This window comes from Schistosoma mansoni (genome assembly GCF_000237925.1).
Source record: "Schistosoma mansoni, WGS project CABG00000000 data, supercontig 0142, strain Puerto Rico, whole genome shotgun sequence".
Taxonomy (NCBI): Eukaryota; Metazoa; Platyhelminthes; class Trematoda; order Strigeidida; family Schistosomatidae; genus Schistosoma; species Schistosoma mansoni.
The window spans coordinates 458,537-469,331 of NW_017386042.1; positions in this window are offsets into that span (position 1 = coordinate 458,537).

Genomic DNA, 10,795 nt, shown 5'->3' on the forward strand with positions numbered 1-10,795 from the left:
TGAGCCGCGGACTAATACGCCTCACATTTGAGGGATCACCTTCTACGGCAATTACAACCAACTTCTCGAACTGTTCACTACAGTAGAAAGAGACCAAAGGTTTCTGCGTGCGCCATTCGTTAAGTGAAAATATATACATTCTTAATGTTTGCTGTTCAAAAATGTAAATGGTTCACAAGAGCAATTAGTTAGGATGGTTAATGTTTGAAACTAAAGTACTTTCACTCAGCCACTGTATTATACACGTTATGCAGCACAGTCATAAAAGTCGTAATGCATAAGTGAACCATGCTCATGGGATGTAAAGAAATCCATAAATATTAGGCAAATATGTAAAGGGCTTTGGAATGATGATTAGATTAGGGTAATGGAAAAGGAGAATCCGACTATCGGTTTAAAATGAGTTAGCTAAGAGCTTTACAGCATCGCCAACGTCTTTTTTGAGTACCTGGAATCCAAAAATAAAGAGGTGCTAGCATTGTGATATCTAAAAGACTTCATACCACAAAATCAGCATTTCGAGCGAGACATTCGCCTTGGGAGCAATTACCTGTAGATGAATTTCTTGAATTATTCCCTCTACAGACTAGCGTAGCTTTAGCAAAGCAATAGTCAGGATAGCTAATTATCCATGTAGCCGGCAATAATAACCTGTTCGTAAAATGTAAATTTATACAGTTAGTACAAAAATTCAGAAAAGGATTCAGTAACAAGAAATACGATAAACAAACGCATATAGAGCAGAAGCATGGAACACAACAAAATGAATCAGTTACAAGAGTCATAGATCTTGATACTGCTGGTGCAATTTCACGATTAGCAGTTCGATAAAAAGAGTCGATTTATTAAACAGTCTGGGACTATACAGTAAATCTGAATGAATGAACTGATATTCACTTATATTTACTTAACAACCCTACTTCGGATGCAAACTGTGAACCAATAAATGTTGTGACTTGTAGATCATGCCTGTAAAAATGGCGTGTACCTGTCCTTGCAGAAATATATTATTGTTAAATGAGTCTTTAGTCTCTAAAGTTTGACGTGAATATTATTGATTGGTTCACCACCATAGATTAAGGTTAACAATATGTGTCGATAAGCACACTCGTTGCCAGCACTTTGATGAAACTTTCTACTAATACGACTGAATCATCTTTCTACCCGGTTGCTATAACCTCAATTACTCCCACACGTCAACTGTGATGGTAATGAGAATGAGTGAACCGCTTTACTTCAAGATAAGTCTATGTACAGAAAATAGGGGTATTTATGAAGTGAACTTGGGTTTCATGCAATTATCGGGATCAGGTTTCTGCGAAGCTTCTATTCAACAGTGATTTGATAAAATGTTCTGTAACGTCTCCAGGCTTCTGGAGACTATGTCAGGAGATATTTTGGACATCTTCAACATGCTTATCTTCTCTCATTGTTTTCGTGCTAACTTTTCTATTTGTTTACAGTACCCATATGCGGCACGACTGCTGATTATTCAGAGTAACGACTGAAATTCCAGAATTTGTTCTGAACCTGAAGATCCTGCCTGTAAAAATGGCGTGTACCTGCCCTTGCAGAAATATATTGTAGTATTATATTATAAAATCTGATCGCTATAGCAAATACAATTAGACTGAACTACTTGCTTTTGTATGCAAACAAAGCCTTTTAAAACACACGTAGGAAGTGATATCAGTGCAGAAACTCTGCTAAATTCATTCGGTTATGATTTAAGTAAGAAAAAATTTACTAAAATTATAAGATGCCTCAAAACAGAAGCAGCCTGAGCTTTCCAGTCAGAACATGGCAAAAGAACAAAGAAATAGTAATACTGTCCAACAAAATACTTGGTAGGCATTTTCAGCGCATTCTCTTCAAGATATCCTTTCAAATTTATCACATTCAAAAGATCACAATTCCAGTGCTTGTTGATTTCGTTTAAGTTTACACATGAAACTGAAGCCTGTCACGGTGCGAATAGCCGAAAACGCTCTGCTAATAAAGAAGTGATCAACGGGTCATCGAGTCCGATCGTTCTGCCACTAGACTAATAAATTCATGTCAAGGCCATGAAAAATAAGGCCAAAGAACCGAATGTTTCTAGGTTTATCAGCCGTTTTATGGGCCTCTATTCATAAACATTGTAGACCAAAACCTTTTGGTTTGACCTGCATAGTTGTATTGTTAAGTCAACGAGATGTTCAGCAAGACTTCTTGAGATTCATAATCGAATTTGTCTATGAATATGGTGTATAACAGTATTTGTGCATTACTATCAGACCTAAGCTAATGATTGATTAGCGATTTCCACCTCTATGGTACTGGTGAACGTCACACATAGGGGTCTCAGTCGACTCACGATTTTTGAATTTCGAACTCAGATGAGTTTTTAAACCCTAATGATCTGCTCCTAATGAGCTAGGAGCGTGGCGCATTCTCCTCACAATATTCTGTTGTTATTGTCTAGAGGGCTGCAATGGAGGTTCGATAAGTCCATTACTTTGGTGGTAGTTAGAGGGTTATCATGAACCTTGATTCTCCCTTACTGTAACATGTGAGCTCAACTTTTTATTCCCGATAATCACTTTTTCTCTCTGTTTTGAAGGGTGCGAAACGCTTCTTCATCAAAGGGGATTGTGTTGGTGTTCTTCGTGTTGTATTTTAGGATTTTGCTTTTTCCTTTGTGTATGTTGAGGCGTACTGATTCAGAGGCTTCTGCTACATTTGTTGTCGTGACCTGCATTTGTTGGTGTACATGGTATAGAAGGGATAGCTCATCTGCGAAGTCCAAATCGTCTAGTTGCATCTAACCTGTTAATTGTATTCCGTGCTTCGCGTCTTATGTGGAGGTCTTCATAATCTAGTCAACGATCAGAAGAAAGAGAAAAAGGAAGAATAAGCAGCTTTATCTGACTCCGGTCTTCTCTTTGAATACATTTGTCAGCTGTCCTATCCTCCACTCACGACTTTGTATTGTACTCCGTCGTATGGATTCCGAATGATGTTGACGATTTTCCCAGCTACTCTCACTACAGTATCGAAGAAGGTTCTATGGGGTTCTCCTATCCACACTGTCAAATGCTTTCTCAGAGTCAATGAAGTTGATGCATATTGACGAGTTCCATTCAATTGATTGTTCAAAGATGATCTGTAGTGTCGCGATTCGGTCTGTGCACGACCGATCCTTACGGAATCCGACTTGTTGATCCCGAAGCTGGACATCTACTGAATCGTTTATCCGGTTCAGCAACACTGTTGAAAAATTTCCCTTGTACCGATAGTAGTGTGGTTCCTCTGTACTTCTTACACTTGCTCAGATCTCCTTTCTTTGGTATGTTAATGAAGTATCCTTCTTTCCAGTCTGTGGGCACTTGTTCTTCCTATCAAATCTCTCTGAACAGAACGTGGATCCTGTTTGCGATTAATTCTGTCTGACTTTAGTGATTCGACTGGTATGCCGTCTGGCCCTGCTGCTTTCCCACTGTTGATTTGTCTGACGGCCATCCTGATTTCTTCGATCGCTGGTGGAGTAACATCTAGGTGAAGGTCTGTATGTGCTTCTTCGATGTCCAGTGGATTCGACGGAGTTGGTCTACTGGAGAGTTCATTGAAGTATTCTACTAATCTGTACCCCTGTTCTTGAACCTCTGTGATTGTCTTTTCTTCTTTGTCCTTGCCTGGTCTTTCTGGTTTACTACATTTCCCTTCTAGTTTCTTCGTTGTTTCATATAGCTGTCTCATATTTCCTTCTCATGAAGCTTTTCCGCTGTCAATGTTAGCCCTTCGACATATTTCTGCTTGTCAGCTGTAATGCTCATCTTCACTTGCTTTTTTGCTTCTCTGTATTCAGTTTGTGCCTTGACTTTCTCTGTTCTTGTTCGATTGTTGTTAATTACTGTCTTCTTGTTCCCCCTTTCTTGAATCTTGTTCAGGGTTTCCATGGAGATCCACTCCTTATGATGTTGTTTCTTGCGACCCAGAGCCTTCTAACATGTTGAAGTTAATGCTTCTTCGACTCTTTTCCTGTTGTCCTCTATCGTAACTTTTTCTTCCAATAGATCCTATGAGGCTTGGAACCTGTTGTTGAGAGTTATTTTGAATCCGTTGAGATTGCTAGTATCTCGTAGGAAGGCTGTATCGAACGAAATAATTTTCGGCTAATGCAAGAAAAACACAATTGCTCACAATGTCATTGCTAAGTATCAGTTACAGAGGAAGCAGTTTTACTTCGCTTATCAACAATGCGATCACATCATGTTAGTCCGTTAAACAAAGAATTAATGGTTATTGCAATGATTTCTCAAACTCACTGGGAAATGAATAGTGATTATAATTAATTAGATTTAAAAGCATATTGAGAGGTTTCACAATGTCATTTCCTTTTTGATGAGCGAAGCGAATCTTACATGTTCCTGTATGCCGTTAGCTAACAATCTGTAACTTTATTCGTAAAGCAGGCATAAATTTGAAAGGTGATAGCATTTGGCTTTCAAATACTACATCCTAGGTGTGAGTTGTGTAAAATTTCGTCCTGTTCGGGCGGCCGGGTTTTATCACCAGCAGTCAAATGCTGCCTCAAAGCTAAGGAAATAATCCTGTGCTTGACAAATGAGTTATGCTAAACCTGACATTAAAAGTCTAACCTAAATGCTGGATAATGGATAGTCCCTTATATCTGCCTTTTTCACTATGAATCCGGTTCTGTGTAGTTTGATTCGATGAGACCCATGTGGCTTTGTGTATGCGTTTGAGCGGGAATATTGTGCCACCTGTAACTAACTTATGGGGTGCACATAGACTTGCAAATTTCTAACCATTTCCGTTTCTTTCTTCCTGTCTATGTTGTCCTATGATATATTCATAAAAGTTGTTGTCCATTCCCATCTTGCACAAGGATTGTCAGGTCGTTTCCTGGGCACCTTGCAATGATCGATTGCAGCCTCTCGTAAAACAGTCCTTTATCATCTTCGTTGCTGTGATAGGTGATTGCATAACACTAGGTAACATTCATTGTGATTCCTTCCTTCTCTGTTTTGAATGATGCTTTGTTGATCCTGTGTCATGAGTATCCTATCGTATAAGTGTTTATCGTGCTTCTTTGAACAGCATCAAACCAACTCCATGAGGGTGTGAAGCACTTTTCATCTCGTGACCAGAGTACAGCAGCATTTCTCCCGTACCTAGCGTTAGCTATCCAGCTTGGGTCTAATGGGTTTCACTAATTCTGAGGACCGTCAAGTTGTGTCTCTTCATTTCCGCAGCTATTTGACTGGTTCTGCTGGTCTACAACATCGTCCGAGCGTTCGACGTAACTCATAAAACTTGTTGCTCTTGTTGTTAGAAGAGGCAGCGGCATCGTGACTTCCGGAGTCTCGCCTTTCTTTATGAGGCATCATAATTCTTCTTTCAATTCGGAGGACCAAGTTTAAATGGTCTAAATTGTTTGTTCTGGTTAACGTATTTTTAGCAAGGTTGTTTTCTACAGGATGGAGTTGCTGGCCTGTTATATTTAAGAGTATTTGAATTATTGTATAAACTAGTAATCCAGGAAAAAACGCCATTTAACAAAAAAGCATTAGATGATTACGAACGAATGTGTTGTATTTGAAATTCAAAATCAAGCAGTCGTCAAGTACAAATGAATCATTAGTTCATATGTACACCACATGACCCCAAGCCCAACCCTTCTCTTTTACCCGGACTTGGGACCGACAGTAGCCTTAAAAGAAGTACGGGCAGAGTTAGGCTAAACCGGAAATGCCAAATTTCTTAGTAAGCTCTACAAATCGTTTACAATGAATATGGGTGAATAAAGCGTGGTTTTATCACCTTGAACATCTTTCCTTGTCATAATCCAGACTTCACACCTTTTCATTTACTCCTCAAGGGATTTGGAATTTAAATTTATATCCAATAGTCAAATTTCAGACTTCATCACGGCGTCAGTATGACAATTAAAAGTAGTCGATTTGGTATGTTAAATAAAGATGATGAGAATGATCCAATTTAATATGAGACACTGTAACGTGTAGATGAATGGGCTGAGAAATATTTTTCAACCGATAAGTACGGAAGGAAGGAAACGTCACTGACAAACCCAAATCAGCTTTCTCGAGTACTGAACAAGAAGAAACCATCAACGTACTTAAATATTCTCTTCTGATCTAGTGAAGCAAGAAAACAACAACAGTATCCATGCAAACCGAAATCCTTAACACTGTTTCTGAAATAAATTCTTCTAAATCACAGAATGAGCCTTCGTTTCTGATATTCTCTTAGTAAGAAATAAAGTTTAGGCACTATTCATATTCGTGCATTATCAATGTACATCTACTTCTAGTAGTCATACGAAATAACAGACGCCTAAGCTGACTATCGGAAGGATGAGGACGTCGTTTTATACGGGATAATACTGTATATAGGTAGGGTGGTTTACAAAAGCACTTTCATTTAGAAGTGACCCTTAAAACTAACGAGGATAGAACGAATGTCAAATGCCTATGCAGTTATTAATTTTGCCCAATTATTTACTTCAATAGTATCACACAGATGCAATATTGCTATAAATATCATTTTAGTGACCATCATGAGTATGATATTATCGACTGAATAAGGTAGTACCAACATATGTGGCTAGGGTATCAGGTAACGTTGTTTCAGGTCTGTCAAAGAACATCAGCTCTTTTCACTTTTCAGGTTAACCAATCTGATGAATGATAAAAGCCTATGACGCCAATATTAATTCGTTCCTTATGATTGCCTACAAACACTCAATATCAAAAAATGCGTAAGCCTACGTTAACTCTTGCTAGTGGTAACAATAAAAAAATCACAAAATTTGATTAGGACTAAGGACGAAACAACATGAAAGTTGTTGCTACCACAAGTTGTCTGATCTAGATGAACATAAATCTTGAGAATGTTTCAACTGCTGGCCAGCTAACTCTGATTTACAAGTAAGGTATATACTACTTTCATTTATAAATAGAATCTTAAGATTACTTCAATTTCAGGACTTTACGAGAACAGGTGATCTCAAAACAGCATGTAGTTGAACTTGTTTTCTCTAGTGAGAACGATTAAAAAAAGCGATTAGTTGATATTGTTTTATGACAAAATACAGTATCAGGTTTCTTGGAAATTGTTATATATACAGCAACGTCGCAAGAGAGAAGACAGAAGACCAGTAAGTAGGAACTTTATTCCCCGAACAGTGTCAAATATAGTACAAAAAATCTCATGTATTTATAGTTTCTTGGGTGAAAGTAAATCATCATTTCGGACAGCCAATAGGCAAATAGAGGGTCCCTCTTATTCATCCAATAGGGAAGCTACACATCGACATTCTAGAATGTTCCCCTAGTGGTGATTGGATGCAATGTCTTCGGTTCTTTCTGCGCTTCTTGAGGCTTCCTTGAGTTTACCAACGAGCCATCCTTACAAAAATGTATGAATTAAGAAAAACGAACTGAGTCAGTTGTGACAAAGGAATTGCAAGGATTGTGGTTTATTTTTTCTGTCTAACTTAGTGAACCTTATAATTGTTCGAACTCAACATGTTTAGGATCAACCTAAAGATGCTACAGGTATTCGGAGTTTGACAAGTCACATCTTTATAATCGAAGTACATCAATCCAGACTATTCAGAAGTTAAAAATGAAGGAGTTTGAAGATATATTTTTAAAACTATCGATATGTCGAGAAGCGTTTGGTATAAGATGGTTAGCAGATGCAAGGGATAAGAAGCACGGTGTGTCCACTCGTGATCCGGTGCGGATGTGTGACCTATCGTTTATTTGAGAAATTAAATTCAATAGTCGGTAAATTATTTGATTGAAAAGGATTGTTATCCTCAATAATTAAATATGTAAGTTTTAAAAAAAAGTAATGAGAGCAGTCAAAATGAATTAATTCAATGTATAATTACCAGTTAGATAATAACTAGTCATCCAACACAAATAACTAACGAGTTACGAAGTTAATAAGATCACTTATTTAAAAATGTATCAACTAGTACAATTTGTATAATATTATTATCTAGTTGAATTCAGTTGCTTTCACCTCAAATGCAAAATGCTTTTCTTAGTTCAGTTATATGCTATCTGTTGAACAACATGGATGCAGTCAATCTGATTAACATAATCAATAATCAGTGTACTTCTGGTTTATTGAGTTTCAATAAGACTAACTAATCAGGAAGCTAAGACCTGACCCATATATTTTTAAATGGTCCATAGTTAACATGAAACTACCTTGATAACAGAAGTGAAAAATGTGTAGACGTTTTCAATTTTCCAATAAATGATTATTACGATTCAGTTAATTCAACCAAAACTGTTTTTTCTTTCTTGTTCAATCAAATAAAAATTATTTAAAAACTATCATTGCTATATAAGCAAAGATGGATAGTGGCTAGCAGTGGAAACCAGGACGCGCGTTTCATCCTATTTGGGACTCGTCATCTGGATGTACCTGCATCTTAGAGTTGATTTTCACCGTGGGACTCGAACTCAGTACCGTTCGATTCAAACATCATCGCGTTACCCATTTAACGAGTGAATACCAACACTGAGTTGCAGGCACATTCAGCTGACGAGTCCCATATGGGACGAAACGCGCGTCCTGGTTTCCACTGCTTGCCACTATCCATGTTTTCTTATAATGATAGCAAATTAACGCAATATCGATGCAATACGTACAGTATGCATATATGCCAATAGGAGACTGATCAATTGTAGCCCTAGACATCAATAGGAAGATTCAAGTAAAACAATACCAAGTGAATTTATCACTCTAATATCTAGTGAAAAGTTCAGTGAACTTTTAATTTGGACTTTATTACAATTTTTTTTATATAAGTCACCGGCGTTTGACAAGTAATTCGTTTTTCCCTATCTACAAGTAAGTTAGTGATTTGAACTAACTCAAATTATTGATTTGTATGTAACTGAATTGGAAACAATAAAACAAATTGAATTCATTGTATATTCTTCAAACATTTTCCTTTATACTTTGCATGAATTTATGAGGGAAACCAATCTCAATATAATGTAGTTTATCTTCTAATAAGTTCATTATTTATCTTAGAACGTTTAAAGAAGGAAGAAAATGATTTTAATTAGCAATACAATTGATGTTTGTGTATCAACAAAATCTAAAATCAGTCAAAAGTTATGAAGAATAATTTAGATTTTAAAAAAAGATTTAAAAAGTTAATAGTTTTGAATTTAGTGTAAACTATCATGAATGTATTCCACGAAATCGAATTCATTTGCTTGATTACTCTGTGAGTTTGAAAATGACAGTTCGTTCCTGAAGCAGTCTTCAAACAAAACGAATTTACAAAAATATCAAAATGATTTAATAATGACTTGTTTAATAATGAGTATCTTGAAGCGATTTGATTCAGTAATTAATTAATTGCTTACCATTAATATTTGATAATAGTTATGTCATGATAAGAAACAATGTTGATTAATATCCATCATCAAGGAGGTTTAGATAATGATGTGTTCTCTCAGTTGGGCAATGAAATAAAAGCGTTATGACTAAAACACTCATCTAAGTAAAACTGAACCAAAACTGTTCTCTTGAGTTACAAATCTACTCTAACATTCACCGTTGGTATTTTTTATTACTAAAGAAGCAGTTAGTGTTTGGGATATCCAAACTCACATAACTTGTAGTGCACGCTACTCTCAAGGATGATTGAAAGTATTGTGTAGCGGAACGCGGTGTTAAAATTGCAACAGTTGTCTGACGGAGTAAAGAATTTTAGCGAGTCGGAAATACAGCACTAGAAGGACACTTCGAGGCAAATCGAGAAGACAGTTCAGACGGTACGTTATTTTCTGAATTCTTTTTTATTATCATAAATAACCTCATAGACATTTTCTAATGGTTTGCAAGATCTTTGTTAACAAATTAACGAGACAAGGTTTTGCAACAATAATATGAAGAAATCATTTGTAGAAACTATGATCTGTTTTTAGTATCATCATGACACTGTGGTGTGGGTTAGTTATATCGACATAAGTAGTATATAATGATGGTCAGATATAGAATGTATTTTGGCAGGAGATCGATAAGGAAAGAACAGGAACGAAGCGCAATCGGTATGAAAATGCATGAACAATGAAATCAGAGAAGACACAGTGATATTTGCAGAAGGAACAATCAAGATTGAAACAATTGATTGTTATTTTGCAAATTAACTGTTTACTGTATGGTTATCAGATTTTAGTGAAATAGTCTGTAATTTGTGCTTAAATACATTCGATTGTCCCCACTCGTCTTCTTGTTCACTACTGCACTATTCTGTCTAATTTTTAATACGTTGCTATTAAGATGATAATTTATTATGAATAAAGAATAGTGAATTTAAAAACTTATTGGTTGATATGGTATTACAAGTCTCTTTTTTTTTAAAAAAAAAAGTAAACATATTCCATTTAGTATGCTGACTAATATATAAGAACTTTCGACTAAATTAGAGCGAATAGTTTCACAGTATTTGGGCGCCTAGTTGATGTAATACATTAAATAGGAAGAAGAATATGTATTTGTAAAATCTCAGAGAATGAATTTGAAGTAAATCCAACGTTTCGCCTGGCAATCTGGTCCAAGCTTTTTCAAGTTTTTTGTGAGAGGTTTTCATCCAAATGATTATATTGTTCTGATATAATAGAAGTGAATGGATATTTAGAACCAGAGAATTATACTCAGTACTATTTTGCTGAGTTTTTCCATTTGTTACTTTTTATTTTGATCAGAATAATGAGAAAGCTCTTGAAGCTTA